A 26,267-nucleotide genomic window follows, 5' to 3' on the forward strand; every position below is an offset into this window, starting at 1 on the left:
CACTGATTCCCAGACAGTCTCCCACACTGGTACTAGCGAGGACTTAAGCTGTGTAACTTCCGCGATCTGACTAGAGCAGGCACATTCAGTTTAGAATGGCTATTGACATTAAATGCGTTAATCCATAGTCCTTTTTAATCGATTGTGAAACAAAATCTAAACGACATAATAAAAAGGGAACCATACCACTGATTCCCAGACAGTCTCCCACACCGGTACTAGCGAGGCCTTAAACTGTGTAACTACACGAGAGGAGGCACATTCAGCTTAGAACAGCCATTGACATTAAATGCTTTAATCCATAGTCCTTTTTAATCGATTGTGAAACAAAATCGAAACGACATAATAAAAATTCAACCGCACCAATGATTCCCAGACAGTCTCCCACACTGGTAATAGCGAGGCCTTAAGCTGTGTAACTTGACGAGAGCAGGCACATTCAGCTTAGAATGGCCATTGACATTAAAAGTGTTAATCCATAGTTCTTTTTAATCGATTATGAAACAAAATCTAAACGACATAATAAAAAGTCAACCGCACCACGGATTCCCAGACAGTCTCCCACACTGGTACTAGCGAGGCCTTAAGCTGTGTATCTTCTGCGCTCTGACGAGAGCAGGCACATTCAGCTTAGAATGGCAACTGACATTAAATGCTGTAATCCATAGTTCTTTTTAATCGATTGTGAAACAAAATCTAAACGAAATAATAAAACATCAACCGCACCACTGATTCCAAGACAGTCTCCCACACCGGTACTAGCGAGGCCTTAAGCTGTGTAACTTGACGAGAGGAGTCACCTTCAGCTTAGAACCGCCATTGACATTAAATGCTTTAATCCATAGCTCTTTTTAATCGATTGTGAAACAAAATCTAAACGACATAATAAAAATGTAACTGCACCACGGATTCCCAGACAGTCTCCCACACTGGTACTAGCGAGGCCTTAAGCTGTGTAACTTCTGCAATCTTACGAGAGCAGGCGCATTCAGCTTAGAATGGCCTTTGACAATAAATGCTTTAATCCATAGTCCTTTTTAATCGATTGTGAAACAAAATCTAAACGACATAATTAAAAGTCAACCGCACCACGTATTCCCAGACAGCCTCCCACACTGGTACTAGCGAGGCCTTAAGCTGTGTAACTTCTGCAATCTGACGAGAGCAGGCACATTCAGCTTAGAATGGCCTTTGACAATAAATGCTTTAATCCATAGTCCTTTTTAATCGATTGTGAAACAAAATCTAAACGACATAATTAAAAGTCAACGGCACCACGTATTCCCAGACAGTCTCCCACACTGGTACTAGCAAGGTCTTAAGCTGTGTAACTTCTGCAATTTTACGAGAGCAGGCACATTCCGCTTAGAATGGTCATTGACATTAGATGCCTTAATCCATAGTCCTTTTTAATCGATTGTGAAACAAAATCTAAACACCATAATAAAAAGGTAACTGCACCACGGATTCCCAGACAGTCTCCCACACTGGTACTAGCGAGGCCTTAAGCTATGTAACTTCCACGATCTGACGAGAGCAGGCATATTCAGCTTTGAACGGCAATTGACAATAAATGCTTTAATCCATAGTCCTTTTTAATCGATTGTGAAACAAAATCTAAACGACATAATAAAAAGTCATCCGCACCACAGATTCCCAGACAGTCTCCCACACTGATACTAGCGAGGCCTTAAGCTGTGTAACTTTACGAAAAGAGGCACATTCAGCTTAGAACGGCCATTGACATTAAATGCTTTAATCCATAGTTCTTTTTAATCGAATGTGAAACAAAACCTAAACGACATAATAAAAAGTCAACCGCGCCACTGATTCCCAGACAGTCTCCCACAATGGTACTAGCAAGGCCTTAAGCGGTGTAACATCTGCGATCTGACAAAGCAGGCACTTTCAGCTTAGAATGGCCATTGACATTAAATGCTTTAATCCATAGTCCTTTTTAATCGAATGTGAAACAAAATCTAAACGACATAATAAAAAGTCAGCCACACCACGTATTCCCAGACTAGCGAGGCCTTAACCCCTTAAGGACGCAGCCTAGTTTGGGCCTTAAGGCTCAGAGCCCATTTTTCAAATCTGACATATTTCACTTTATGTGGTAATAACGTCGGAATGCTTAAACCTATCCAAGCGATTCTGAGATTGTTTTCTCGTGACACTTTGGGCTTCATGTTCGTGGTAAAATTTGGTCGATATATTCAGTCTTTATTTGTGAAAAATTGCAAAATTTAGAGAAAATTTACAAAAAATAGCATTTTTTAGAATTTAAATGCATCTGCTTGAAAAACAGACGGTTATACCACCCAAAATAGTTACTAGTTCACATTTCCCATATGTCTACTTCAGATTGGCATCGTTTTTTGAACATTCTTCTATTTTTCTTGGACGTTACAAGGTTTAGAACATAAACAGCAATTTCTCATATTCTTTAGAAAATTTCAAAAGCCTTTTTTTGAAGGTGCCAGTTCAGTTCTGAAGTGGATTTGAGGGGCCTATGTATTCGAAACCCCCATAAAACACCCCATTTTAAAAACTAGACCCCTCAAAGTATTCAAAACAGCATATAGAAAGTTTTTTAACCCTTCAGGCATTTCACAGGAATTAAAGCAAAGTGGAAATGAAATTTGCAAATTTCATTTTTTATGCTGAATTTCAATTTTATTCAATTTTTTTTTAGTAACAGAGAAGGTTTTACCAGAGAAACACTACTAAATATGTATTGTCCAGATTCTGCAGTTTTTAAAAATGTCCCACATGTGGCCCTACTGCGCTCGTGGACTAAAACACAATCCCTAGAAGCAAAGAAGCACCTAGTGCATTTTGAGGCCTCTTTTTTATTAGAATATATTTTAGGCAGCATGCCAGGTTTGAAGAGGCGTTGAGGTATCAAAACAATGGAAACCCACCAGAAGTGACCCCATTTTGGAAATTACACCCCTCAAGGAATTCATTTATGGTTTTTGTTATCATTTTGACCGCACAGTTTTTTCACAGCACCTATTTGAATTGGGCTGTGAAATGAAAAAAATGATATTTTTTCCAATAAAATGTCATTTTTGATCAAATTTTCTTATTTTCACAGGGAACAACATACCCCATTTTGTTGCCCAATTTGTCCTTAGTGCGGCAATACCCCATTTGTGGTGATAAACTGCCGTTTGGGCCCATGGGAGGGCCCAGAAGGAAAGGAGCGCTATGTGTTTGTTGGAGTCCAGATTTTGCTGGATTGGTTTTCGGGTGCCATGTCGCATTTGCAGAGCCCCAGAGGTATCAAAGCAATGGAAACCCACCCGAAGTGACCCCATTTTGGAAACTACACCCCTCAAGGAATTCATTTATGGTTTTTGTTATCATTTTGACCGCACAGGTTTTTCACAGCACCTATTTGAATTGGGCTGTGAAATGAAAAAAATGATATTTTTTCCAATAAGATGTCATTTTTGATCAAAATTTCTTATTTTCACAAGGAACAACATACCCCATTTTGTTGCCCAATTTGTCCTTAGTGCGGCAATACCCCATTTGTGGTGATAAACTGCCCTTTGGGCCCATGGGAGGGCTCAGAAGGAAAGGACCACCATTTGGCCTACTGGAGCTTTTCTGGTGCTAAGTCATGTGTGCAGAAGCCCCTGAGGTACCAGTACAGTTGAAACCCCCGAGAAGTGACCCCATTTTAAAAACTACACCCCTTAAGACATTCATCTAGAGGTGTAGTGAGCATTTTGACCCCACAGGTACTGTGTAAAAGATAATGCGCAGCAGATGGTGCAGTGTGAGATTTGCAATTTTATATATGTATATGCCATTTCAGTGTCCAATATAGTGTGCCCAGCATGCGCCACCGGAGATATACACCCCTTAAATTGTAATGTGGGTTCTCCTGGGTACGACAATACCCTACATGTGGCTGTTATCAGCTGCCTGGGCATACGGCAGGGCTCAGAAGGGAAAGATGAGGGGGGTAAGCTGTGCGGAGTGCATCAGGGTAAATTAAAAATCAAGGGATGTATGATACATTTTAAAACAATCTTTTATACAGAGCCCTGGTTTTTCGGGACACGTGTCACATTGGTATATTGTGTTCTTCCTTATCCCCCTCTTATAGCAGACTCTGCACCTCTTTTGACTCTTTCCCTTTCCACCGGTTTGGGGACCTTCTCCTGGAAAGTGTTGCCCTGGTACGATGCGTGTGGCCTCGCTTCCAGAAGTACTGGGTGCCCCCCCTTCCTGGTCCCTAAAGATTAGATCTTGAAATTCCAGGAAAGTTCCCCTCTGGCCTGCACATCGACGTAGCACATACGCATTGTACAAAGCCATCTGTATGATGTGCCCGGCCAGCTTCTTATACCACACCGCATGGCGCTGTAGGGCTTCAGGACTTGATTTGACAAGTCCATCCCTCCCATGTACCTATTGTAGTCCAGGATGCAGTCTGGTTTGGGGGTGGCCTTTCCTTCATATATCCTAAACCTGTAGGTATACCCTGATGCACTCTCGCACAGCTTATACATCTTCACGCCATACCTTGCCCTCTTACATGGCAGGTACTGGCGGAATTGAACCCTCCCTTTAAAATGTACCAGGGACTCATCAATAGAAAAACACTTCTCGGGGGTGTATGCTTGGGAAAACCGGGCACTGGAACGGTCTAATAGGGGTCTCCGTTTATACAAACGGTCAAAACTGGGGTCATCTCGGAGTGGGCACGGCTCATTATCAGTATAATGTAAGAAGCGAAGTATTGCCTCATTTATTTATTTTTTTAGGTTCCAGTTCATTTCTGAAGTTGCTTTGAGGGGCCCATATATTAGAAACCCCTATCAAACACCCCATTTTAGAAACTAGACCCCTCAAAGTATTCACAACAGCATTTAGAAAGTTTATGAACCCTTTAGGTGTTTCACAGAAATTTAGAGCAAAGTAGAGGTGAAATTTACTCTTTTTATACCATTTTTTTTATAACACAAAAGGATTTATCAGAGAAACGCAACTCAATACTTATTGCCCAGATTCTGCAGTTTAGAGAAATATCCCACATGTGGCCCTCGGGCGGTAATGGACTGAAGCACCGGCCTCCGAAGCAAAGGAGCACCTAGCGGATTTTGAGCCCTCTTTTTTATTAGGCACCATGTCCGGTTTGAAGAGGTCTTGTGGTGCCAAAACATTGGAAACCCCCCAAAAGTGACCCCAATTTGGAAACTAGACCCCTTGAGGAATCCATTGTAGTTTTCTTGGGGTGCATGCGGCTTTTTGATCAGTTTTTATTCCATTTTTAGGTGGCGTGGTGACTAATAAACAGCAATTCTACTATTGTTTTTGTATATTTTTTTTTTTACTGCGTTCACCGTGCGCTATAAATGACATATTCACTTTATTCTGCGGGGCGATACGATCACGGCGATACCAGATGTTTATAGTTTTTTTTTATGTCTTATGGCGTTTGCACAATAAAATACGTTTTGTAAACAATCATTCACTTTTTGTGTTACCTTATTCTGAGAGCCAGAACGTTTTTATTTTTCAATCAATAAAGGCGTGCGAGGACTTATTTTTTGCGTAACGAACTGTAGTTTCGATCAGCACCATTTTTAGGTACATGCGACTTTTTGATCTCTTTTTATTCCATTTTTTGGGAGGTGAAGTGACCAAACAATTGTGATTGTGGTACGGTTTATTAATATTTTTTTTTACGGCGTTCACCGTGCGGGATAAATAACAAAATAATTTTGTAGCTCAGGCCGTTACGGACGCGGCGATACCAATTATGTATAGTTTATTTGTTTGTTTATATATTTTTATTAATAATAAAGGACTGATAAGGGAAAAAGTGGGACTTTTACTTTTATTACTTTGAAAACTTTTATTTTCTTATTTTTACACATCTTTTTTTAACTTTTTTTTTACTTTATTACTTTGTCCCACTAGGGGACATGAGGGCAGGAGGCTCTGATCGCTATTCTAATACACTGCACTACATGCGTAGTGCAGTGTATTAGAACTGTCAGCTACTCACTGACAGCAAGCATAGTGGGTCCTGACGTTGTCAGGACCCACTAGGCTTCCGTCTATGGCATAGCCGGACGCCATTGTTTGGTGTCCGGTTGCCATAGTCACCATCGCCGGCCGCTATCGCGTAGCAGGCCGGCGATGGCAGCTTAACCCCTAAAAAGCCGCGATCTCTATAGAACGCGGCTTTTAAGGGGTTAATCAGCGGGGACACAGCGATCGGTCCCCGCTGTAGGAGCTGTGACAGCTGCTGAACAAGACAGCAGTGTCACAGCTCCTGTATGTGTCGGGAGGACGGCCGAAACGGCCGTTACTCCCGAGACGTACTATTACGGCATGGAGCGCGAACGATACAGCTGCCATGACGTAATAGTACGTCAAGGAGCGGGAAGGGGTTAAGCTGTGTAACTTCTGCGATCTGACAAGAGCAGGCACATTCAGCTTAGAATGGCCATTGACATTAGATGCTTTAATCCATAGTCCTTTTTAATCGATTGTGAAACACAATCTAAACGACATAATAAAAAGTCAACCGCACTACTGATTCCGAGACAGTCTCCCACACCGGTACTAGCGAGGCCTTAAGGTGTGTAACTTGACGAGAGGAGGCACCTTCAGCTTAGAACCGCCATTTACATTAAATGATTTAATCCATAGTACTTTTTAATCGATTGTGAAACAAAATCTAAACAACATAATAAAAATTCAACCGCACCACTGTTTCCCAGACAGTCTCCCACACTGGTACTAGCAAGGGCTTAAGCTGTGTAACTTCTGCGATCTGACAAAAGCAGGAACATTCAGCTTAGAATGGCCATTGACATTGAATGCTTTAATCCATAGTCCTTTTTAATCGATTGTGAAACAAAATCTAAACGACATAATAAAAATTCAACCGCACCACTGATTCCCAGACAGTCTCCCACACTGGTAATAGCGACGCCTTAAGCTGTGTAACTTGACGAGAGCAGGCACATTCAGCTTAGAATGGCCATTGACATTAAACGCTTTAATCCATAGCTCTTTTTAATCGATTGTGAAACAAAATCTAAACGACATGATAAAAAGGCAACTGCACCACGGATTCCCAGACAGTCTCCCACACTGGTACTAGCGAGGCCTTAGGCTGTGTAACTTCTGCGATATTACGAGAGCAGGCACATTCAGCTTAGAATGGCCATTGACAATAAATGCTTTAATCCATAGTCCTTTTTAATCGATTGTGCAACAAAATCTAAACGACATAATTAAAAGTCAACCGCACCACGTATTCCCAGACAGCCTCCCACACTGGTACTAGCGAGGCCTTAAGCTGTGTAACTTCTGCAATCTGACGAGAGCGGGCATTTTCAGCTTAGAATGGCTATTGATAATAAATGCTTTAATCCATAGTCCTTTTTAATCGATTGTGAATCAAAATCTAAACGACATAATAAAAAGTCAACCTCACCACGGATTCCCAGACAGTCTCCCACACTGGTACTAGCGAGGCCTTAAGCTATGTAACTTCCGCGATCTGACGAGAGCAGGCATATTCAGCTTAGAAGGGCAATTGACAATAAATGCTTTAATCCATAGTCCATAGTCCTTTTTAATCGATTGTGAAACATAATCTAAACGACATAATAAAAAGTCATCCGCACCAAAGATTCCCAGACAGTCTCCCACACTGGTACTAGCGAGGCCTTAAGCTGTGTAACTTTACGAGAAGAGACACATTCAGCTTAGAACGGCCATTGACATTAAATGCTTTAATCCATAGTTCTTTTTAATCGAATGTGAAACAAAACCTAAACTACAAAATAAAAAGTCAACCGCGCCACTGATTCACAGACAGTCTCCCACACTGGTACTAGCAAGGCCTTAAGCAGTGTAACTTCTGCGATCTGACAAAGCAGGCACTTTCAGCTTAGAATGGCCATTGACATTAAATGCTTTAACAGGTTCCGGACCGCTGGCCGTAAATATACGGCCAGCGGTCAGGGTCTCTAAAGTCCGGCGTATAGTATATATACGGCCGCACTTCAGAGACTGTGCACGCGCGATCGCGTGCACACAGCTCTATGCCCTGGCTGTTGCTAACAGCCATGGGCACTGGGCAGAATGTCAGGGGTCAATCTTTTGGCCCCTGAACATGTGATCGCTGTGACAACCAATCACAGCGATCACATGCATTTCTGCATAGAAAACAGTGTGCATGTGATCGCGTGCACACAGCCCTGTGCCCTCACTGTTACCAACAGCTCTGGGCACTGGGCAGAGTATCAGGGACCAATCTGATGGTCCCTGAACATGTGGTCGCTGTGACAACCAATCACAGCGATCACATGCATTCCTGCTTATAAAACAGTGTGCACGCGATCGCGTGCACACAGCCCTGTGCCCACGCTGTTACCAACAGCTCTGGGCACTGGGCAGAGTATCAGGGACCAATCTGATGGTCCCTGATCATGTGGTCGCTGTGAAAACCTATCACAGCGACCACATTTGTTTTATTTTGACTTTTCTGGCAGTAAATCTCCTGCCTCTTTTCTTCTCCTCAAACATTGTTTCAGTTTGAGGAGAAGAAGAGACTCGGGAGAATTGCTGCCAGAAGATTATAGTTACAGTTACAAAAAAATACAGTTACACTCTAAAACATTCTCTGTATAGATAGATTTCTATCTATCTATACAATCTATCTATCCATCTATCTTTTTTTCTATCTATCTACCTTTCTTTCTTTTATTCTATTAGAATAGGCAGGTAGGGAGTATATAATTATATATATATCCACATATATATAATATATATAGCAATAGCGGTTTATTTTTTTGTTAGCGGTAGTGTAGATATATATAGCAGTTAGTTTGTGTGTTTTATAAAAAAAATAAAAAATAAAAAAAATTGTTTAGTTAGTGTTAGTGTTAGTTACGTTATGGCGAGGAAGTTGTTTAGCGCCGAGGAGGCATACGCCATGCTGTGGTCTGAGTCGGAGACCGCATCAGAGATGGCGTCCGAGATGGAACCTGTTTTGGGCAGTGACGATGACAGCGTCACTTCAGATTCATCTTCAGGGGACGTTGTCCCTGATGCAGTCGAAACTGCAGAACATGAAAGCGCAGGGCCAAGTAGCGCTGTAGCACGGGACAGCCTGGTCCCTCCAGTCCAGGCTCTTGTATGGGCACCTGCCCCATCTTTTGGGCCTAGAATCCACGGATTTACGGCCACTCCTGGCATAACCGTGGACAATACAAATTTTGTCCAAATGGATTACTTCCATTTATTTATAACGGACGACATCCTAAATCAGATTGTCCACGAAACAAATTTATATGCCACGCAATATATAAGGCAGAAACCTTCATCCACCCATGCCAGAGATTGGACGCCCACCAATTTGCAGGAATTAAAAAAATTTTTGGGGCTCACCCTAAATATGGGTATTGTCAAAAAGCCCTCCATTAGGTCTTACTGGTCAACAAGACCCGCCCAAGCCACCCCAGTATATTCTGCAGTAATGCCCAGGTCTCGTTATGAGACAATAATGAGGTTCCTCCACTTCAATGACAACGCACAGGCCCCCCCAAGTACCGATGCAAACCGGGATCGGTTGTTCAAAATAAGACTGCTAATAAATTCCCTGAATAATTTATTTCTGCAACTCTACACCCCTGAGCAGAATGTAAGTGTGGACGAATCCCTCCTCAACTTTCATGGCAGACTTAGCTTTCGCCAATATCTACCTTCCAAAAGGGCAAGATATGGCGTTAAGCTCTACAAATTGTGTGAAAGCGGGTCAGGATATACCCCCGCCTTCAGGATTTATGAAGGGCGGGACCGCACAATAAATGTTCCTGGATGCCCCCCTGATCTTTCCACCAGCAGTAATATTGTGTGGGAGATAATGCAGCCTCTGCTTCACAAGGGGTACCACCTGTACTGTGATAATTTTTATTCGAGTGTGCCCCTGTTTAGGCATTTGCATGCTGCAAGGACTGGGGCATGTGGTACCATGCGCAAAAACCGAATTGGTTTTCCACAGCAATTAGTGGGGAAGCGCATGGTAAAGGGGGACTCCTGTGCTTATGCATCTGAAGAATTGCTGGCGGTCAAGTTCAGGGATCGCAAAGATGTGTATGTGCTAAGCACGATTCATACCGCAGGAACAGTGGCAGTGAGGGAAAGAGGGGCAACATCGGACAAGCACAAACCAGTGAGCGTGTCCGAATATAACAAGTACATGGGGGGGGTGGATTTAAGCGACCAGGTTTTACAGCCCTATTTAGTAAAACGCAAAACTAAAACCTGGTACAAAAAGGTGGCCATTTATTTGTTACAGGTGGCCATCCACAACTCATTTGTGCTCTATAAAAAAAACAGAGGCAGAGACACATACCTGGATTTCCAGGAAAAAATTATTGAAGGCCTCATTTTTGATGTTCAGGACACCCGAGAATGCCCCCAGTCTGAGGATGTCACGCGACTGACTGAAAGACACTTCATCAGTCGGATTCCCCCAACAGCAACCAGAAGCAACCCCCAGAAAAAGTGCCGCGTCTGCAGAAAAGACGGGCACCGCAAAGATTCCCGATATTTCTGTCCCTCATGTCCCTCACAACCAGGCCTGTGCATTGAGCCATGTTTTAAAAAATACCACACTGTTCTGAATTATTAGATTTTAGTTAATTTGTTGAAAATATATTTGCCCTACATTACGTTTTTATTTTTCCCATGATTTTACTCCAAGGTTGAGGGAGGGAATGGGTGGGGGGTGGATGTCATGTTTGATGTTTTCTAAAGTTCATCTGCTGGAGAGCTCCATTTGCATTAACCTGCAATTTCTTATTTTAGAAAACCCCAAAAAATAAATTCCCATTATACCCCTAGATGAATATTTTGAGATTTCTGCTTCAAGAGCAGATATTTTGGAAGTGTTATAGAAACTCTGTTGAGTTTTGTAAAACCAGCTTTGAAAAAAAGCGATTTGTGAAATAATCTTCTTCTATCCTCCGCCCTCCTACATCTCTATGTGATAAATAAGGCCACATATTTGGTATCCCCGTGCACGGGAGAAGTGGCAGAATGTGAACGGAGATTAATTTTGACCGTGGTCTATACCGTGTGTGAAAAATGCTGGTATAAACTGACGCATTTGCTAAAAAATTGCTAATTTTATTTTGATCCATCTTATTCAAGAAACTTTCAGAAGAAAACTGGACTGTCTAAAAATATGATAAACCCCTTGAAGGAAACCTTGTGGGGTCTACTTGTGTGAATGAAGTCATTTATGGGGTGTTTCTAATGTTTCAGCAGCATTAGGCCCCCCAGAAAACAGTATGCTGCTATAAAATCAAATGCAGAATTCCTGGACCAAAAAGACTCCTTTTATGCCAAGCCCTGGCACATGCCCGCACAGTGAATAAGGCACACATATTTGGTATCCCCATGCACGGGAGTAGTGGAAGAACGTGAAAGGAGATGAATTTTGGCCGTGGTCTATACCGTGTGTGAAAAATACTAGCCTAAACTGACACATTTGCTAAAAAAGTGCTGATTTTATTTTGTTCCATCTTATTCAAGAAACTTTCAGAAGAAAACTGGACTTGCTAAAAATATGATAAACCCCTTGAAGGAAACCTTGTGGGGTCTACTTGTGTGAATGAAGTCATTTATGGGGTGTTTCTAATGTTTCAGCAGCATTAGGCCCCCCAGAAAACAGTATGCGGCTATAAAATCAAATGCAAAATTCCTGGACCGAAAAGGCCAAAAAGCCTCCTTTTATGCCAAGCCCTGGCACATGCCCGCACAGTGAATAAGGCACACATATTTGGTATCCCCATGCACGGGAGAAGTGGAAGAATGTGAAAGGAGATGAATTTTGTCCGTGGACTATACCGTGTGTGAAAAATACTAGCCTAAACTGACGCATTTGCTAAAAAAGTGCTGATTTTATTTTGTTCCATCTTATTCAAGAAACTTTCAGAAGAAAACTGGACTTGCTAAAAATATGATAAACCCCTTGAAGGAAACCTTGTGGGGTCTACTTGTGTGAATGAAGTCATTTATGGGGTGTTTCTAATGTTTCAGCAGCATTAGGCTCCCCAGAAAACAGTATGCGGCTCTAAAATCAAATGCAAAATTCCTGGACCGAAAAGGCCAAAAAGCCTCCTTTTATGCCAAGCCCTGGCACATGCCCGCACAGTGAATAAGGCACACATATTTGGTATCCCCATGCACGGGAGAAGTGGAAGAATGTGAAAGGAGATGAATTTTGTCCGTGGACTATACCGTGTGTGAAAAATACTAGCCTAAACTGACGCATTTGCTAAAAAAGTGCTGATTTTATTTTGTTCCATCTTATTCAAGAAACTTTCAGAAGAAAACTGGACTTGCTAAAAATATGATAAACCCCTTGAAGGAAACCTTGTGGGGTCTACTTGTGTGAATGAAGTCATTTATGGGGTGTTTCTAATGTTTCAGCAGCATTAGGCTCCCCAGAAAACAGTATGCGGCTCTAAAATCAAATGCAAAATTCCTGGACCGAAAAGGCCAAAAAGCCTCCTTTTATGCCAAGCCCTGGCACATGCCCGCACAGCGAATAAGGCACACATATTTGGTATCCCCATGCACGGGAGAAGTGGAAGAACGTGAAAGGAGATGAATTTTGGCCGTGGTCTATACCGTGTGTGAAAAATACTAGCCTAAACTGACGCATTTGCTAAAAAAGTGCTGATTTTATTTTGTTCCATCTTATTCAAGAAACTTTCAGATGAAAACTGGACTTGCTAAAAATATGATAAACCCCTTGAAGGAAACCTTGTGGGGTCTAATTGTGTGAATGAAGTCATTTATGGGGTGTTTCTAATGTTTCAGCAGCATTAGGCTCCCCAGAAAACAGTATGCGGCTCTAAAATCAAATGCAAAATTCCTGGACCGAAAAGGCCAAAAAGCCTCCTTTTATGCCAAGCCCTGGCACATGCCCGCACAGCGAATAAGGCACACATATTTGGTATCCCCATGCACGGGAGAAGTGGAAGAACGTGAAAGGAGATGAATTTTGGCCGTGGTCTATACCGTGTGTGAAAAATACTAGCCTAAACTGACGCATTTGCTAAAAAAGTGCTGATTTTATTTTGTTCCATCTTATTCAAGAAACTTTCAGAAGAAAACTGGACTTGCTAAAAATATGATAAACCCCTTGAAGGAAACCTTGTGGGGTCTACTTGTGTGAATGAAGTCATTTATGGGGTGTTTCTAATGTTTCAGCAGCATTAGGCCCCCCAGAAAACAGTATGCGGCTCTAAAATCAAATGCAAAATTCCTGGACCGAAAAGGCCAAAAAGCCTCCTTTTATGCCAAGCCCTGGCACATGCCCGCACAGTGAATAAGGCACACATATTTGGTATCCCCATGCACGGGAGAAGTGGAAGAACGTGAAAGGAGATGAATTTTGGCCGTGGTCTATACCGTGTGTGAAAAATGCTAGCATAAACCGACGCAATTGTTAAATTCTTGCATTTTTTTCCAATTTTGCCCACTTTAGAGAAAAAAAAAAAAATGATATATACTGACAAATGCCACTAAAACAAAGCCCTATCTGTCCTTTAAAAAGAGTGTAAAATTCAAAGATGAACTTTATTCACCTGCTGAGTTATAGTCATCTAAAGAAGCGCATAGCAAAATTGTGAAATTTGCTCTGGTCATTTAGCTGTAAAACAGCCTAGTCCTTAACCGGTTAATCCATAGTCCTTTTTAATCGAATGTGAAACAAAATCTAAACGACATAATAAAAAGTCAGCCACACCACGTATTCCCAGACTAGCGAGGCCTTAAGCTGTGTAACTTCTGCGATCTGACGAGAAAAGGAACATTCAGCTTAGAATGGCCATTGACATGAAATGCTTGAATCCATAGTCCTTTTTAATCTATTGTGAAACAAAATCTAAACGACATAATAAAAATTCAACCGCACCACGTATTCCCAGACAGTCACCCACAATGGTAATAGCGACGCCTTAAGCTGTGTAACTTGACGAGAGCAGGCACATTCAGCTTAGAATGGCCATTGACATTAAACGCTTTAATCCATAGCTCTTTTTAATCGATTGTGAAACAAAATCTAAACGACATGATAAAAAGGCAACTGCACCACGGATTCCCAGACAGTCTCCCACACTGGTACTAGCGAGGCCTTAGGCTGTGTAACTTCTGCGATCTTACGAGAGCAGGAACATTCAGCTTAGAATGGCCATTGACAATAAATGGTTTAATCCATAGTCCTTTTTAATCGATTGTGCAACAAAATCTAAACGACATAATTAAAAGTCAACCGCACCACGTATTCCCAGACAGCCTCCCACACTGGTACTAGCGAGGCCTTAAGCTGTGTAACTTCTGCAATCTGAAGAGAGCGGGCATTTTCAGCTTAGAATGGCTATTGATAATAAATGCTTTAATCCATAGTCCTTTTTAATCGATTGTGAATCAAAATCTAAACGACATAATAAAAAGTCAACCTCACCACGGATTCCCAGACAGTCTCCCACACTGGTACTAGCGAGGCCTTAAGCTGTGTAACTTTACGAGAAGAGACACATTCAGCTTAGAGCGGCCATTGACATTAAATGCTTTAATCCATAGTTCTTTTTAATCGAATGTGAAACAAAACCTAAATGACAAAATAAAAAGTCAACCGCGCCACTGATTCACAGACAGTCTCCCACACTGGTACTAGCAAGGCCTTAAGCTATGTAACTTCCGCGATCTGACGAGAGCAGGTATATTCAGCTTAGAAGGGCAATTGACAATAAATGCTTTAATCCATAGTCCTTTTTAATCGATTGTGAAACAAAATCTAAACGACATAATAAAAAGTCATCCGCACCACAGATTCCCAGACAGTCTCCCACACTGGTACTAGCGAGGCCTTAAGCTGTGTAACTTCTGCGATCTGACGAGAGCAGGCACATTCAGCTTAGAATGGCCATTGACATTAAATGCTTTAATCCATAGTCCTTTTTAATCGATTGTGAAACAAAATCTAAACGACATAATAAAAAGTCATCCGCACCACAGATTCCCAGACAGTCTCCCACACTGGTACTAGCGAGGCCTTAAGCTGTGTAACTTTACGAGAAGAGACACATTCAGCTTAGAACGGCCATTGACATTAAATGCTTTAATCCATAGTTCTTTTTAATCGAATGTGAAACAAAACCTAAATGACAAAATAAAAAGTCAACCGCGCCACTGATTCACAGACAGTCTCCCACACTGGTACTAGCAAGGCCTTAAGCGGTGTAACTTCTGCGATCTGACAAAGCAGGCACTTTCAGCTTAGAATGGCCATTGACATTAAATGCTTTAATCCATAGTCCTTTTTAATCGAATGTGAAACAAAATCTAAACGACATAATAAAAAGTCAGCCACACCACGTATTCCCAGACTAGCGAGGCCTTAAGCTGTGTAACTTCTGCGATCTGACAAGAGCAGGCACATTCAGCTTAGAATGGCCATTGACATTAGATACTTTAATCCATAGTCCTTTTTAATCGATTGTGAAACACAATCTAAACGACATAATAAAAAGTCAACCGCACTACTGATTCCGAGACAGTCTCCCACACCGGTACTAGCGAGGCCTTAAGCTGTGCAACTTGACGAGAGGAGGCACATTCAGCTTAGAACGGCCATTGACATTAAATGCATTAATCCATAGTCCTTTTTAATCGATTGTGAAACAAAATCTAAACGACATAATAAAAAGTCAACCGCACTACTGATTCCGAGACAGTCTCCCACACCGGTACTAGCGAGGCCTTAAGCTGTGCAACTTGACGAGAGGAGGTACATTCAGCTTAGAATGGCCATTGACATCAAATGCTTTAATCCATAGTCCTTTTTAATCGATTGTGAAACAAAATCTAAACGACATAATAAAAAGTCAACCTTACCATGGATTCCCAGACAGTCTCCCACACTGGTACTAGCGAGGCCTTAAGCTACGTAACTTCTGCAATCTGACGAGAGCAGGCACATTCCGCTTAGAATGGCCATTGACATTAGATGCCTTAATCCATAGTCCTTTTTAATCGATTGTGAAACAAAATCTAAACGACATAATAAAAAGCTTGCTGCACCACGGATTCCCAGACAGTCTCCCACACTGGTACTGGCGAGGCCTTAAGCTGTGTAACTTCTGCGATCTGACGATAGCAGGCATATTCAGCTTAGAATGGCAATTGACAATAAATGCTTTAATCCATAGTCCTTTTTAATCGATTGTGAAACAAAATCTAAACGACATAATAAAAAGTCATCCGCACCACAGATTCCCAGACAGTCTCCCACACTGGTACTAGCGAGACCTTAACCTGTGTAACTTCTGCGATCTGACGAGAAAAGGAACATTTAGCTTAGAATGGCCATTGACATTAAATGCTTGAATCCATAGTCCTTTTTAATCTATTGTGAAACAAAATCTAAACGACATAATAAAAAGTCAACCGCACCACGGATTCCCAGACAGTCTCCCACACTGGTATTAGCGAGGCCTTAAAGAGGCTCTGTCACCAGATTTTGCAACCCCTATCTGCTATTGCAGCAGATCGGCGCTGCAATGTAGATTACAGTAACGTTTTTATTTTTAAAAAACGAGCATTTTTGGTCAAGTTATGACCATTTTTGTAGTTATGCAAATGAGGCTTGCAAAAGTCCAAGTGGGTGTGTTTAAAAGTAAAAGTCCAAGTGGGCGTGTATTATGTGCGTACATCGGGGCGTTTTTAATACTTTTACTAGCTGGGCGCTCTGAAGAGAAGTATCATCCACTTCTCTTCAGAACGCCCAGCTTCTGGCAGTGAAGACACAGCGTGTTCTCGAGAGATCACGCTGTGTCGTCACTCACAGGTCCTGCATCGTGTCAGACGAGCGAGGACACCGGCACCAGAGGCTTCAGTTGATTCTGCAGCAGCATCGGCGTTTGCAGGTAAGTCGATCTTACCTGCAAACGCTGATGCTGCTGCAGAATCAACTGTAGCCTCTGGTGCCGATGTGGCCGACACGATGCAGGACCTGTGAGTGACGTCACAGATCTGCACTGTCAGAAGCTGGGCGTTCTGAAGAGAAGTGGATGATACTTCTCTTCAGAGCGCCCAGCTAGTAAAAGTATTAAAAATGCCCCGATGTACGCACATAATACACGCCCACTTGGACTTTTACTTTTAAACACACCCACTTGGACTTTTGCAAGCCTCATTTGCATAACTACAAAAATGGTCATAACTTGGCCAAAAATGCTCGTTTTTTAAAAATAAAAACGTTACTGTAATCTACATTGCAGCGCCTATCTGCTGCAATAGCAGATAGGGGTTGCAAAATCTGGTGACAGAGCCTCTTTAAGCTGTGTAACTTCTGCGGTCTGACAAGAGAAGGCACATTCAGATTAGAATGGCCATTAACAATAAATATTTTAATCCACAGTCCTTTTTAATCGATTGTGAAACATAATCTAAACGACATAATAAAAAGCCAACAACACCACAGATTCCCAGACAGTCTCCCACACTGGTACTAGCGAGGCCTTAAGCTGTGTAACTTCTGCAATCTGACGAGAGCAGGCACGTTCAGCTTTGAATGGCCGTTGACAATAAATGCTTTAATCCGTACTCCTTTTTAATCGATTGTGGAACAAAATCTAAACAACATAATTAAAAGTAAACCGCACCACTGATTCCCAGATAGTATCCCACACTGGTACTAGCGAGGCCTTGATCTGTGTAACGTGACGAGAGTAGGCACATTCAGCTTAGAATGGCCATTGACAATAAATGCTTTAAGCCATTGTCCTTTTTAATCAATTGTGAAACAAAATCTAAATACATAATAAAAAGTCAACCACACCACGGATTCCCAGACAGTCACCCACACTGTTACTAGCGAGGCATTCAGCTGTGTAACTTCTGTGATCTGACGAGAGCAGGTACATTCAGCTTAGAACAGCCTTTGACATTAAATGCTTTAATCCATAGTGCTTTTTTATTGATTGTGAAACAAAATCTAAACGACATAATAAAAAGTCAACCGCACCACGGATTCCCAGACAGTCTCCCACACTGGTACTAGCGAGACCTTAAGCAGCTTAACGTCTGCGATTTGCTGAGAGAAGGCACATTCAGCTTAGAATAGCCATTGACATTAAATACTTTAATCCATAGTCCTTTTTAATCGATTGTGAAACAAAATCTAAACGACATAATAAAAACACAACCGCACCACGGATTACCAGACAGTCTCCCACACTGATACTAGCGAGGCCTTCAGCTGTGTAGCTTCTGCGATCTGACGAGAGCAGGCACATTCAGCTTAGAACGGCCATTGACATAAAATGCTTTTATCCATAGTCCTTTTTAATCGATTGTGAAACAAAATCTAAACGACATAATAAAAAGGCAACCGCACCACGGATTACCAGACGGACTCCCACACTGGTACTAGCGAGGCCTTAAGCTGTGTAACTTCAGCGATCTGATGAGAGCAGGAACATTCAGCTTAGAATGGCCATCGACATTAAATTCTTTAATCCATAGTCCTTTTTAATCGATTGTGAAACAAAATCTAAACAACATAATAAAAATTATACCGCACCACGGATTCCCAGACAGTCTCCCACACTACTAGTAGCGAGGCCTTAAGCTGTGTAACTTCTGCGATCTGACGAGAGCAGGTACACTCAGCTTAGAATTGCCATTGACTTCAAATGCTTTAATCCATAGTCCTTTTTAATCGATTGTGAATCAAAATCTAAACAACAAAAATAAAAAGTCAACCGCACCACTGATTCCCAGACAGTCTCCCACACTGGTACTAGTGAGGCATTAAGCTGTATAACTTCAGCGATCTGACGAAAGCAGGCACATTCAGCTTAGAACGGCCATTGACATAAAATGCTTTTATCCATAGTCCTTTTTAATCGATTGTGAAACAAAATCTAAACGACATAATAAAAAGGCAACCGCACCACGGATTACCAGACGGACTCCCACACTGGTACTAGCGAGGCCTTAAGCTGTGTAACTTCAGCGATCTGATGAGAGCAGGAACATTCAGCTTAGAATGGCCATCGACATTAAATTCTTTAATCCATAGTCCTTTTTAATCGATTGTGAAACAAAATCTAAACAACATAATAAAAATTATACCGCACCACGGATTCCCAGACAGTCTCCCACACTACTAGTAGCGAGGCCTTAAGCTGTGTAACTTCTGCGATCTGACGAGAGCAGGTACACTCAGCTTAGAATTGCCATTGACTTCAAATGCTTTAATCCATAGTCCTTTTTAATCGATTGTGAATCAAAATCTAAACAACAAAAATAAAAAGTCAACCGCACCACTGATTCCCAGACAGTCTCCCACACTGGTACTAGTGAGGCATTAAGCTGTATAACTTCAGCGATCTGACGAAAGCAGGCACATTCAGCTTGGAATGGACATCGCCATTAAATCCTTTAATCCATAGTCCTTTTTAATCGATTGTGAAACAAAATCTAAACGACATAATAAAAATTCTACCGCCCCACGGATTCCCAGACAGTCTCCCACACTAGTACTAGCGAGGCCTTAAGCTGTGCAACTTCTGCGATCTGACGAGAGCAGGCACACTCAGCTTAGAATGGCCATTGACATTAAATGCCTTAATCCATAGTCCTTTTTAATCGATTGTGAAACAAAATCTAAACAACATAATAAAAATTATACCGCACCACGGCTTCCCAGACAGTCTCCCACACTAGTAGTAGCGAGGCCTTAAGCTGTGTAACTTCTGCGATCTGACGAGAGCAGGTACATTCAGCTTAGAATGGCCTTTGACATTAAATGCTTTAATCCATAGTGCTATTTTATTGATTGTGAAACAAAATCTAAACGACATAATAAAAAGTCAACCGCACCACGGATTCCCAGACAGTCTCCCACACTGGTACTAGCGAGTCCTTAAGCAGCTTAACTTCTGCGATCTGCCGAGAGAAGGCACATTCAGCTTAGAATGGCCATTGACATTAAATACTTTAATCCATAGTCCTTTTTAATCGATTGTGAAACAAAATCTAAACGACATAATAAAAAGTAAACCGCACCACGGATTCCCACACACTAGTACTAGCGAGGCCTTAAGCTGTGCAACTTCTGCGATCTGACGAGAGCAGGCACACTCAGCTTAGAATGGCCATTGACATTAAATGCTTTAATCCATAGTCCTTTTTAATCGATTGTGAAACAAAATCTAAACGACATAATAAAAAGTAAACTGCACCACGGATTCCCACACAGTCTCCCACACTGGTACTAGCGAGGTCTTAAGCTGTGTAACTTCTGCGATCTGACGAGAGCAGGTACATTCAGCTTAGAATGGCCATCAACATCAAATGTTTTAATCCATAGTCCTTTTTAATCGATTGTGAAACTAAATCTAAATGACATAATAAAAAGTCAACTGCACCACGGATTCCCAGACAGTCTGCCACACTGGTACTAGCGAGGCCATAAGCTGTGTAGCTTCTGCGATCTTACAAGAACGGGCAAATTCAGCTTAGAATGGGCATTGACATTAAATGCTTTCATCCATAGTCCTTTTTTATCGATTGTGAAACAAAATCTAACCGACATAATAAAAAGTCAACTGCACCACGGGTTCCTAGACAGTCTCCCACATTGGTACTAGCGAGGCCTTAAAGGGAATGTGTTGCCTGAAAAACATGTTGTTTTTTTTTTAATTAAACATTTAGTGTGTAGGTGATTAAACATTGTTCAAATTTTTTTTATTTTTTTCACGAGTCAGGAAATATTATAAATTAATTCTAATTTATAATATTTCCCATTGCTGGTCACTAGATGGAGCTATTCCCAAAATTGCAGCATTGCAAAATTGGGTAAAAAGCCCTCGCTCTAATGAGCTCTCAGCATCCCCCTCCCCTCCTTTATCCTGGCTAGTGCCGGGATAAACGAGGGGTTTGAACGGTCTAACCTCCTACACTGTGTGTCGCCATTTTTTGAGCTAACACACAGTGTAGTAGGTTTACATACAGTAGTAAACGTACACAAACACGAACATACATAGAAATCTCTTACCTGCTCCTGCCGCCGCGGCTCCCTCCGGCCCGTCCGCTCCGTCTGCTGCCGCTGGTCCAAGTTCACAAGTCCGGAAGCCGCGACCGGAAGTAGTAATCTTACTGTTCGGCCGCGACTTCCGGTCCGCAGGAAAATGGCGCCGGACGGCGCGCATTTCAAATTGGACTGTGTGGGAGCGGCGCATGCGCAGTTCCCACACAGACGGCGTACACAGAAGTGGATGGGACAGGACCCGTTCGCAGTCCCTATGGGACTGTGGCTGCCGTATTCCATGTCTGTATGTGTCGTTAATCGACACATACAGAAATGGAAAAAAAATGGCAGCCCCCATAGGGAAGAAAAAGTGTAAAAATAAGAAAAAGTAAACCACAAACACACAAATAAATATAAACGTTTTTAATAAAGCACTAACATCTTTAACATATAAAAAAAAAAAATTGTGATGACACTGTTCCTTTAAGCTGTGTAACTTCTGCGATCTGACGAGAAAAGGCACATTTAGCTTAGAATGACCATTGACATTAAATGCTTTAATCCATAGTCCTTTTTAATCGATTGTGAAACAAAATTTAAATGACATAAAAAGTCAACCGCATCATGGATTCCAGAACAGTCTCCCACACAGGTACCAGCGAGGCCTTAAGCTGTGTAACTTCTACGATCTGACGGAAGAGGACACATTCAGCTTAGATTGGCCATTTACATTAAATGTTTTAATCCATAGTCCTTTTTAATTTATGGTGAAAATAAAATCTAAACGACATAATAAAAATTATACCGCATCACGGATTCCCAGACAGTCTCCCACACTAGTACTAGCGAAGCCTTAAGCTGTGTAACATCTGCGATCTGACGAGAGCAGGCACACTCAGCTTAGAATGGCCATTGACTTTAAATGGTTTAATCCATAGTTCTTTTTAATCGATTGTGAAGCAAAATCTAAACGACATAGTAAAAAGTCAACCGCACCATGGATTTCCAGACAGTCTCCCACAGTGGTACTAGCAAGGCCTTAAGCTGTGTAACTTCTGCGATCTGACGAGAGCAGGCACATTCAGCTTAAAATGGCCATTGACTTTAAATGGTTTAATCCATAGTTCTTTTTAATCGATTGTGAAACAAAATCTAAACAACATAGTAAGCAGTCAACCGCACCACGGATTTCCAGACAGTCTCCCACACTGGTACTAGCAATGCCTTAAGCTGTGTAACTTCTGCGATCTGACGAGAGCAGGCACATTCAGCTTAGAATGGCCATTGACATTAAATGCTTTAATCCTTAGTCCTTTTTAATCAATTGTGAAACAAAATCTAAACGACATAATAAAAAGGCAACGGCACCACGGATTCCCAGACAGTCTCCCACACTAATACTAGCGAGGCCTTAAACTGTGTAAATTCTGCGGTCTGACGAGAGCAGGCACATTCAGCTTAGAAGGGCCATAGACATTAAATGCTTTAATCCATAGTCCTTTTTAATCGATTGTGAAACCAAATCTAAACGACATAATAAAAAGTCAACCTCACCACGGATTTCCAGCCAGTCTCCCACACTGGTACTAGCGAGGCATTAAGCTGTGTAACTTCTACGATCTGACGAGAGCAGGCACATTCAGCTTAGAATGGCCATTGACAATAAATGCTTTAATCCATAGTCCTTTTTAATCGATTGTGAAACAAAATCTAAACGACATAATAAAAAGGCAACTGCACCATGGGTTCCCCGACAGTCTCCCACACTGGTACTAGTGAGGCCTTAAGCTGTGTAACTTCTGCGATATGACGAGAACAGGCACATTCAGCTTAGAATGGCCATTGACATTATATGCTTTAATCCATAGTCCTTTTTAATGTATGGTGAAACAAAATCTAAACGACATAATAAAAATTATACCGCACCACAGATTCCCAGACAGTCTCCCACACTGGTACTAGCAAGGTCTTAAAGTGTTATTCATCTGCGATTTGATGTGAAAAGCCACATTTCAGCTTAGAATGGCCATTAACTTTTAAAGCTTTAGTCTATTTTTTATCGATTGTGAAACAAATTCTAAACAGCATAACAATAGGTCAACAGCACCACGGATTCCCAGACAGTCTCCCACACTGGTAGTAGCAAGGTCTTAAAGTGTTATTCATCTGCGATTTGATGTGAAAAGCCACATTTCAGCTTAGAATGGCCATTAACTTTTAAAGCTTTAGTCTATTTTTTATCGATTGTGAAACAAATTCTAAACAGCATAACAATAGGTCAACAGCACCACGGATTCCCAGACAGTCTCCCACACTGGTAGTAGCAAGGTCTTAAAGTGTTATTCATCTGCGATTTGATGTGAAAAGCCACATTTCAGCTTAGAATGGCCATTAACTTTTAAAGCTTTAGTCTATTTTTAATCGATTGTGAAACAAATTCTAAACAGCATAACAATAGGTCAACAGCACCACGGATTCCCAGACAGTCTCCCACACTGGTACTAGCAAAGACTTAAGCTGTGTAACTTCTGCGATCTGACAAGAGCAGGCACATTCAGCTTAGAATGGCCATTCACATTAAATGCTTTAATCCATAGTCCTTTTTAATCGATTGTGAAACAAAATCTAACCGACATAATAAAAAGTCAACCGCACCACGGGTTCCCAGACAGTCTCCAACACTGGTACTAGCGAGGCCTTAAGCTGTGTAACTACTGCAATGTGACGAGAGCAGGCACGTTCAGCTTAGAATGGGCATTGACATTAAATCCTTTAATCCATAGTCCTTTTTAATCGATTGTGAAACAAAATCTAAACGACATAATAAAAAGTAAACTGCATCACGGATTCCCAGACAGTCTCCCACACTCGCACTAGCGAGACTTTAAGCTGTGAACCTTCTGTGATCTGACGAGAACAAGCACATTCAGCTTAGATTTGCCATTGCCATTAAACGCTTTAATCCATAGTCCTTTTTAATCGATTGTGAAACAAAATCTAAACGACATAATAAAAAGTCAACCGCACCACGGATTCCCACACAGTCTCCCACACTGGGACTCGCGAGGCCTTAAGCTGTGTAACTGCTGCAATCTGACGAGAGCAGGAACATTCAACTTAGAATGGCCATTGACCATAAATGCTTTAATCCATAGTCCTTTTTAATCGATTGTGAAACAAAATCTAAACGACATAATAAAAAGTCAAACGCACCACGGATTCCCAGATAGTCTACCACACTGGTACTAGCGAGGCCTTAAAGGGGTTGTCCGAGATATATTTTTATTTAAAAGTTAAAATCACAATACACACATTAACTATTCCCTAATATACTTACCTGTGCAATCTTGCTTCTGTTCTCCGTTCTGGCAGCTCTTTTCTTCCAATCACCTGTCTTCTGACGTCACTTTTTCTTCCTCCTTCACTGTCGTGTCGTGTCCCTATCACATGGTTTCGCCCCAGCGAGACCTCTGATGGGACACGACACGTCACTGGAGACGTGTCGTTTCTGCGGGTGCCCGCCCAGCCTATGCAGCTTTTTTTCACTGTGAGCGCGCCTATGCGTGTTCACAGTGAAAAAAGTGAAGCGGGACGGCACCTGCGGATTAGAGAGGTACAGTGGCATCTGTACTTTTAGTTCTTCCCCTATCAAAGCCTACACATAGTAGGCTTTGATAGGGGATCAGACAACACGATGCAGCACACGGGTCGCATGCAGCCCTTGAGGCTGTTATCTGCGGCCCGCGGGACACCGTTGCGCCGTAGCACCGAGCAGGCCCAAGGAGGAGCCGCACTACTCTATTATAGGCTCTGCTACGATGTCATGAGTCCCGGAGCAGAGCGTATAATATTAAACTGTATAAGATCTTCTGGCGTCCTGTATCTAAGCCTACATTGTTAGGCTTAGATACAGTGGCTAAAAAAAATTGTCACACATGGAGCCTGTATCTAAGCCTAACACAATGTATGCTTAGATACAGGACCCCAGATGACATTCTTTTTATTCCTGTATAAGATTTGTGTTTTGGGGCCCTGTATCTAAGCCTAACATGTATTCTTAGATACATGGCCCATGTGTGACACTGTCTGCTTGGGTAATGTATCTAAGGCTACCTTGTGGTAGGCTTAGATACATGGTCAAACAGACAGTATCACACATGAGCAGTGTATCTAAGCATCACTTTTTTTTTCTTAGTTATGTGTTTTTTACAGTTCAAGGACTACTTCAATGACACCCTTTTTTATTTTTAATAAAATCGTTAACCAGTGTTATGTGTGTTATTTCATTACAATATTTTTTCTATGTCCTCATTTATTTTAAAATGTATTACTAGTTCATTACTGTCTAACAGCTTCCATTAGTAAGGCTTCATGCACACGAGCGTGTGTATTTTACACGCGTGAAAAACTTGCATCAATCATGTCTGTGTGTGTGCGTTACGGCGGATTTACACGAACGTGCTATACGTCCGTGCAACCCGCGTGGTTTTCACGCGGGTCGCACGGACCTATGCAAGTCTATGGGGGCATGCAGACTGTCCGTGAGTTTTGCCCAGCGTAAGTACGCTGCGTAAAACTCGCGACATGTTCTATATTTCTGCGTTTTTCGAGCATCACGCACCCATTGAAGTCAATGGGTGCGTAAAAATCACGCGCACCACACAGAAGCACTTCCGTGGGACGTGCGTGATTCGCGCAACAGCAGTAAAAAGTATGAATGTAAACAGGAAAGCACCACATGCTTTTCTGTTTACAAACATCCAAACGTAGTGTCATAATGATGGTGGCTGCGCGAAAAGCACGCAGCTGCGCACCATATGAACATGACACGGAGCTGTCAAGTGCATTTTGTGCACGCAAAACGCCACTGTATTTGCGTGCGCAAAACGCACACGCTCGTGTAAATCCGCCCTTATGCATCAGTGTGCTTTTCGATTGTCATGTGTTATTCACGCACTCACAAAGCCAGCACATTTTTTTCATCTAACAAATTGTGTAAATCACGCACCAAACACGTGTGTGCGGTGCGTGGTTTTCACGCATGCATTGACTTCAATGTGAGTGTAGGTGCAGGATAACGCACCAATAGAGGACATGCAGTATGTTTCACGCAGCGGACTCTCGCTGCGTGAAAAGTCATGCATGTGTCAACGGCCCCATTGAA

General features: G+C 42.0%; 11 pseudogenes; all 11 read right to left on the reverse strand.

Annotated features, from left to right (window-relative positions):
- Positions 1 to 528: 528 nt before the first annotated feature.
- On the reverse strand, positions 529 to 647 carry LOC142665939 (5S ribosomal RNA; annotated as a pseudogene).
- A 430-nt stretch (positions 648 to 1,077) lies between these two features.
- On the reverse strand, positions 1,078 to 1,196 carry LOC142697539 (5S ribosomal RNA; annotated as a pseudogene).
- Positions 1,197 to 14,143: 12,947 nt separating this feature from the next.
- Positions 14,144 to 14,262, reverse strand: LOC142691361 (5S ribosomal RNA; annotated as a pseudogene).
- Positions 14,263 to 14,878: 616 nt separating this feature from the next.
- LOC142669726 (5S ribosomal RNA) lies at positions 14,879 to 14,997 on the reverse strand (annotated as a pseudogene).
- Positions 14,998 to 17,531: 2,534 nt separating this feature from the next.
- LOC142683765 (5S ribosomal RNA) lies at positions 17,532 to 17,650 on the reverse strand (annotated as a pseudogene).
- Positions 17,651 to 18,451: 801 nt separating this feature from the next.
- LOC142707912 (5S ribosomal RNA) lies at positions 18,452 to 18,570 on the reverse strand (annotated as a pseudogene).
- A 440-nt stretch (positions 18,571 to 19,010) lies between these two features.
- LOC142707923 (5S ribosomal RNA) lies at positions 19,011 to 19,129 on the reverse strand (annotated as a pseudogene).
- Positions 19,130 to 20,303: 1,174 nt separating this feature from the next.
- Positions 20,304 to 20,422, reverse strand: LOC142666770 (5S ribosomal RNA; annotated as a pseudogene).
- Positions 20,423 to 22,087: 1,665 nt separating this feature from the next.
- LOC142688944 (5S ribosomal RNA) lies at positions 22,088 to 22,206 on the reverse strand (annotated as a pseudogene).
- A 67-nt stretch (positions 22,207 to 22,273) lies between these two features.
- On the reverse strand, positions 22,274 to 22,392 carry LOC142706439 (5S ribosomal RNA; annotated as a pseudogene).
- A 67-nt stretch (positions 22,393 to 22,459) lies between these two features.
- Positions 22,460 to 22,578, reverse strand: LOC142711838 (5S ribosomal RNA; annotated as a pseudogene).
- Positions 22,579 to 26,267: the final 3,689 nt, after the last annotated feature.

Source organism: Rhinoderma darwinii, chromosome 1 (assembly GCF_050947455.1).
Source record: "Rhinoderma darwinii isolate aRhiDar2 chromosome 1, aRhiDar2.hap1, whole genome shotgun sequence".
Classification (NCBI taxonomy): Eukaryota; Metazoa; Chordata; class Amphibia; order Anura; family Rhinodermatidae; genus Rhinoderma; species Rhinoderma darwinii.